Source organism: Euprymna scolopes, chromosome 16 (assembly GCF_053919585.1).
Source record: "Euprymna scolopes isolate OS-2025 chromosome 16, ASM5391958v1, whole genome shotgun sequence".
Taxonomy (NCBI): domain Eukaryota; kingdom Metazoa; phylum Mollusca; class Cephalopoda; order Sepiida; family Sepiolidae; genus Euprymna; species Euprymna scolopes.
Window position 1 is genome coordinate 6,967,661 of NC_136497.1, and position 7,625 is coordinate 6,975,285.

The window sequence follows — 7,625 nt, forward strand, 5'->3', positions numbered from 1 at the left end:
TCTATTTATGTGTGTGTATATATATACATATTATATAAATACATATATATATATACATATACACACACATACAATATATACCTTACCGTATATACTAGTGAATATTGTATGTATATGTGTTTTACTGCGTGTTTAATTGTATTAGTGTTGCTATTTGTTGAATTTAAGGAGGTACGTTTTCGTAGATTTTCTGCACAATCGGTGTTTCTGTTTGGAGATGCATGCTGTACTCGTAGCCAAATACGCAGATATATATTTGTAAAGTGTGTGTAGGGTTGTGTGATTTTTAATGGGTATTCGTGTGACTCAGTCTGTGGTGTGTATTGATGTCTGTTTATACGTAACGCAGGAGGTGCTTGCAAATATATATTATGCTGGGTAGTACCGTTGTTACAGTTAGGTACTTACACTGTGCACGAGGTGTGTTTGAGACATTAGCGAATTTAGATAGGTATTTTGGAATACTACGGAGAATATAAATAGTAGTTAAAATAAAGAGTAATAGAAGGAAAACACCGCGATAATAAATAAATAATATAATATAATATAAAATTATAGATCTGTATGTGTTGTGTTTGTATATATATATATATATATATATATCTTTATATATTGAAAAGAAAAGATTGAAAGGAAGGGCTGGCGGACAAATTAGGTACGACTTGCAAGAAGTAGTGTGTCCATTAAAGAAAGAATCGAATTGGATGGATAGATCGTCGGATATGGAGAGACGGATGGAATGGAGAAGGATCCGGGGACGTCGAGCTGGATGGATGCCTGGTGATATTTTAGTAAAAAAAGATAAATGATACTCGCCGCCTTATTATATATATATATATATATATATATATATATATATATATATATATATGTGTGTGTGTGTGTGTGTGTGTGTGTATGTGTGTGTGTGTAAACCTCGCGACACAAGCACTAAGCGGTAGTCGCTTTGTGCCGACACCGTTTATGTATATCCGACGTAGTCCGTCCCCGTCAGGTATTTAAAGTTCGCAGGTTACTTGCTTTAAGCTAGTCTTTATTCCTTGTCTGTAAGTGATTTCTATTCATTAACAAATATAAAATTATTTTTTAATAAAAATTCATTTTAGTTATAATAACTTAATTAAAATACCTTAAACTAAATCGAATAATATTAAATAATAATTAATAGTTTCCTGTATTAGGTACTTAATTAATTCAAATAAAAACAAGGAAACCGCCCCCTAATATATGGACGCTATCGTTTAGTCAACACACACAAACAAAAATGACAGTAGTTTAAACTAATAAACATTTGTTTAGTAATTTTTTAAAAAATATGCACAAAGAAAGAAAATACGCTAACTTTGAAAAGCAAACAATAAGATCTAATTTAAATTTATAATTAAAGGTAATACTACGAATCTTTTGATAAAAATTTAATGAAATTAAAAAAAAATTAAAACGGTCGTTTCTTTACAAACGTATAAAATTTAATCACGTCAGATGTTTATAAATACATTAATACTATATAGGTTTGTTACTTTAATTTCATTATTCTCTCAACCTATTTGAATTATTATTGTTATTATTTTCCTCGACTGTAAACTGTTTGTACCACGTGGGCCGCCGGGCCGGCAATATTGAAGAATTAAAAAAAAATGCAGGTACTTGTGTTTGTTTGTTTGTTGGTGATTGCGTGTTTTATATGATGGGATTTTCTGTGGAAACGATCTAACCTACATAAGAAGACGCGCGCATAAAGGTATTATAATTTTATAGATAAAAACGAGGTTTAAAAAACTGCTGTCATTAATATCCAAGAGATGTCGATTCCGAGCGAAATGATTTTTTTTTCGTTAGATATAGCGTGGACTTTTGGCGTTCTCGCTTTTTAATAAGCCGCTGTCGCGACATTATGTAAGAAAAACCTTTGTACGTTTTTTGACAGAACGACAATTGTCTTGTTAGCATTCTTTTTTTTATCCGTTTTTTTTTTAAATAATTTATTTTTAAAACTATTATTTATTTTATTTTTCTCTTTATAAAACGGATTAAAATTACCTTCTGTTTTCTGACTTTATTTTTTTCCTTTCGTAAAATTTAATCTCGTATATAATCCATTTTTTTTACGTTGGAATTAAAAATGAATCCTTTTTGTTTTTGTATATATGTTCAATTATTTATGCTCCGAGTGGATTGCACATCTTATACCGCTCCTTTGTTTGTGCGCGACGGTTTCGACTTTAGGTTTGGTAAAAAACGCACGCAAGCCGGAAATTTCCGTCCACGTTAGTGTATCGTTTTCCTTTCTCCATCGTAAAAAAATGTATACATCCGTTGTGACGATGGGAATTAGAAATAGCAAAAGATATGCGTTGTTTTCTGTGTAGACAGATAAGGCGTGATGATTCCGTCTTGGTATAATAGATGAAGATGATTTCCTGCGCGAACGCCGGTGTTTTTCTCGTATTTCTCCCTATGACAAAACACTCTTGTCGACTGTGAAATTTTGCGTTGATTGGCTGATATGCTGTGAGTCATGAATGAAATAAAAAAAAGGTGGAATGAATGGATTTAATTGTAAAATCCAACGAGAAAAAAAAAAAAATCCAGATCCTTTATATAATTTAAATGTAAAAAATATCCAAAAAGTGCAAGACTCGTTAATATTCCGATAATAATAGAAACACTCGCGGTTTTTATATTTTTTTTTTGAAAATATTGTTCCTTTTTTAATTATTATATTCTTTCAATGGGTATTTAAAAATTATTTAAGAAAATTATCCGAAGTGTAAAATTTCAAATAAATTCTTTGAAAAAATATCGTCGAGGAAGTCTGGAAGAAAAGGACGTTTATGATGAAGATACGACAATATCCGATGCACCATTTTAGACAGAAATGGTTAATTCCTTGTTGTTGGTTGAAAAAATCGTAGATTATGAGATTTAGAAGATCCGACTGGTAACCATCTGCCTAATAAAATAATAATAATAATAAAAACGACAACAACAATAATAATAATAATAATAATAATAATAATAATAATAATAATAATAATAATAATAATAATAATAATAAATCAAAAGTAATAAAAAAATATATAAATCACAGAAAAATGTCAATTAAATATTCAAAATTATAAAGAATTAGAATTGCATGGTTATATTATTAAAAAACAAAAAAAAAAAACAAACAAAAAAACAAACAAACAAAAAACGTACTCAATCGACTAAAATATTGCTACAATTTCTTTTCGAAACTAAAATGGAGTTTTAACAATTTTTCTGCAGCTTGGTCAAATGTAACGAGTTAAAAAAAACTTTAACGATATTTATACATACATACATACATACATACATACATATATATATATATATATATATATATATATATATATATATATATATATATATATATATATATATATAAGAATGTTATTGTGAAATTATTGAAACAAGTTGACGTTGTTTAAGTCGTTATCTTGTTAATTAATAACGATGTTTTTGTTTGTTTTTGTTTTTATGAGGGGTCGAAGCGATTCCAGTAATTGTCACAGTAGTTGCTATTGTTGGCTTTATAGTAAAACGGATGGTGGAGCCGTTCAACGCGAGTTGTACGAAGAGTGTAATAGCAGTACAAGTCGTTGGTTTATTGCGAGGTAATAAGCACATCGGCGATGACGACGATGTTCACCAGGCTAGAATAAGGCATCACATTTATTACTAATAATTGCTAAATTTTTACCGAAATATTCGTCACTAGAAGTAACCATGGTCCAGTAGCGGTCACAACGATATGCGTGAATAACAATACTAATAAAAAACATACTATTACTACTACTACTACTACTACTACTACTATTGTTGATAAATATTGTGTCGAACATAGTTGATTGCTTTCATTGAGCAGTAAGAAACAATGGATATCCACTGCAAAAATGTTCGCGCGGGGAGTTTATACTAAAACGAAAGCTACGCAATCATTAACCGCGCTTCTCTTGAACCGGTAGTGCTTAAACCCATTGGCAAGGAGATATTCACGGTAGGGCGACTGGGCACAACGACACCGCAATAAACAAAAACGGATTGTTGTTATATCGGAGTTTTCGTTCTCTTTGGCGAGTTGCCAACCAAGTGAAGTCTTCCCTATTATTTAATTCGTAACAGTGAAATTGACGAAGCCCTCCCGAAAAATATAACAATTACGTGATAAAAAAAAAAAAAAAAAACGATAGTACTTGCAATACTGCATAAACTTCTATCGACTCTATTACTATTATTTATACATACGCTAATAAAGGTGGGGGAAGGTATTAACCCACAATTGTTTTAATAAATCGAATAACATCTTCTGTTCAGTTAATTGTTTAATATAGACATCGTTTAGAGATATTTAATTTAATTAGGCTTGATATTCCGTAACACACAAAAAAATTGAATAATATATTAGTTTATTGTTCGTACTGGTTGACTTGATAAGATTGCTCTCGTCGAAATCAAGGGACAACAAGTTTACAATATTATTGGCGGTTGATGGTTTCGGTCCTAGATTTTGCGTGCCTGTTGCTAGTAGTGGTTGCGCCAACAGAAATAGTTGACGGATCTACCAGGCAAATGAAAAGTCTTCCTGAAACCCTAACAGCTTTCTTCGTTTACACACACACACACACACACACACACACACACACACACACACACACACACATACACACGCTCGCGCGTATATACATATATATAAACAAACAAAAAGCGTATATACATATATATAAACAAACGTATACACACAAACACGCGCATATATACATACACACACACATATATATGTGTGTGTATACATATATATATATAAATACATGTATACACGCACACACGTGTGTGTGTTGTGTGTGTGTGTGTGTGTGTGTGTGTGTGTGTGGGTGTGTGTGTGTGGGTGTGTGTGTGCAACATTTTTCATGTTCAGGCTCGTCGTCATTTCCCAGTGGGGGAGGCTTCAGCCGACTGACAATGAACCAACCCCTTTCAAAATAGGTAATGCCTGGGAGAATGACATTCTGAACATTATGATACTAACCAATTTCGCCAGTTGTGCAAACTTGTGCATGTATGTGTGCCTTTAACATTCATGTAAATCGTTGTAGGGAATGAGTAGTCGTGCGTGAGCGACACGTTTCTAGCAGAGAGCGCAAGTGACATCAAGTCTCTGCTAGCCTCCATCTGTTTTCCCCGACTGTGTATATGTCTGTGTGTGTGTGTGAGAGAGAGAGAGAAAGAGAGAGAGAGAGAGAGTATGTGTGTGCGTGCGTGTTGACTGTAGTTGCAGCACCAGCAGATGTGTTTGACAGTTTCTACTAAAGCACAAGTGGCAACAAGCCTTCGCGAATGACCCAGGCGTCCGCTCCGATTATTTGTGAATGTTCATGAACGAATGATGCGTGAGTGACTGTTATTTATGTTGATTCGACTTACTTGCATCCCCATGAGAACAAAGATAGACACAAGGTCGGATTCAAGGTAAAAATCCCCCCCTCCTAAAATGAGTACTCTGGACTGGAAACAAAAACAACCTGTATAGTCACGTCAGCACGTCCTCATGTTTGATGTTCATATATGATATAAAGAAAAACTGGAATCTTAGGGAGATATCAATCATCACAGTGATTATGTTTGCCGACCTATCTAACTAATATCCTTAGCGAACAAAGTGCAAGAGACATGCAATCAATTTTATTGTAAGGGAACAACGAGGATTCTGAAAAGAGCTCTCGGTTGGAGTCAAGAAAAAATCAGGTGATTATTGGCAACTAGTTTGGCTACCCCATACTCAGCTTATGACCCAAAATAAGATAATTAAAAAAAAAAGCGGTAAGACCGCATAAGGAAACAGATAATAAACCCATTGACCTTTTCAAAAGAGAGGGTAAGTCCTAGGAGCATAAGCTTCTGCGATTCTGATGTTTACAGAACGTTAGTAACAGCAAATCTCCACTACCCAACAATCATTACATTTTCTTAATCTTTTCTTTTTGCTGAGGTTGGGAAATCCTGCCGGATGCCAGGCATTTAACCGCTATTTCAGAAACTCAAACCGAGATATATTTTTAGAATTCTAACCATTCATTTAATCGTAACTGTTTGGATCTCGCCTGCACTTAGTTCACTAGGTATATTCGTCAAGCTGTTTGTGAAATTCTTATTCATGAACCCAGTTGCTCTTGTAATTACTGGAATGATGAGGATCTTGCTAGGGTTCCAGTTTCTTTTCACGACACACATAAAATCCGGGTATTTACTTATCTTTTCACTCTCGTATCATGTTTAAGCCATCATCATTATGGACACTGACGTCAACTAGGGTTGCTACTTTCCTCCTCTTGTCACATATCAGTATGCCAGGTTTAATAGCTCTGTTTTCGCACGCGTGTGCGTGTACGCAAATGCGTTTGCGTAGTTTGGCTTTAGGTAGTAGATCATTTCTGCGAGCAGTTTTTCGCAGTGAATAAGTCATAGCAAGCCTCTTTAATGCTCCCGCACGCCCCCTGTTAATTAATGTGTGTCACTTAGTTGTAGCAGTTGTAAGATTATATACTAGCCGTTTCCACCCGACGTTGCCCGGTAGTGTACTTACTTTGTTTTTTGTTGTTTTTTTTTTCAAACTACACCGTCTTATTTTTTTCAATCTAAAGAATAAACAAATACCGATCTACGTCAATTTTTTAAGATGGCAGCCATGCGAAAATAATTCCGTCCCAGGTAAAGTATTTCCTGGGAGAAATAAAACCGAATCACATTCTATTCTTTACAACACGCTGTAACAATTCACAAGAAAAGAAATGACGAACTCGGATGAAATATTGATTTCGTAGAAAGAGAGCTATCGATGGCAAAGAAACAGCAAAGTTTGCTTGAAGCATTGCCTAGTGTGTATATAAATGTTATTAATAGCCGGCAGTACAATGCAAGGTGCAATGGACGACACAAACTGAAACAAAATAAGAAAAATAACAGTGGAACAAGCTATACGAATTCAATAATTATTAATACACACACACACACATACACACACACACACACACACACACTATTTATACTTTTAACATTGCATTCCGTTATTTGTGGGACTGATTAATGGTTCGGTATAGTATGATATTTTGGGAAAATATTTCCTTCGTCACATATATTGGTTTAAATGTGCACAGACTGTAAACGTGAAAAAATTGACTTTACTTCATATATTAGATATAGATTTGATTAATTCCTATTATCATCTGTAAATTAATAATGGTAACTACAAGATCTATAATATAAATCTCACCTGTCTGTTTAAATGCATGCTTGTATGTATGTATGTATGTATGTATGTATGTATGCCTAAAACTTTCGACAGAGACGACGGATTTTCACGAAATTGGCATCGATTTGAAGGTCGACCCTTCGGACAACAAATATCGAAAAACTGGCTAAAAACATTAATTCCTTCAGCTTCAACTGGGGTCTTTTCTACAGGGAAGAGAGCGCTTTTTCGCCGATATTTTCGAAAGTCATCTTCTCTTTTCGATTAACTAGTCGTAATTTAAACCTTCGGCACTTCCGATTGGATGATGGGAGCAACAGCAAAGACGTCACGTTTTTTTTCACATTCTTTTCCT

The 7,625-nt window shown here is 33.9% G+C and overlaps 1 long non-coding RNA gene across 1 annotated transcript in view; it reads right to left on the bottom strand.

The window, feature by feature from the left end:
- Positions 1 to 582: 582 nt before the first annotated feature.
- The window catches only part of LOC145295834 (uncharacterized), a 56,354-nt gene continuing 49,311 nt past the window's right edge, over positions 583 to 7,625 (bottom strand). The window contains exon 2 of the long non-coding RNA XR_013869892.1: positions 583 to 2,953. This is a non-coding gene — a long non-coding RNA (uncharacterized LOC145295834). The remainder of the gene's footprint in view (positions 2,954 to 7,625) is intronic.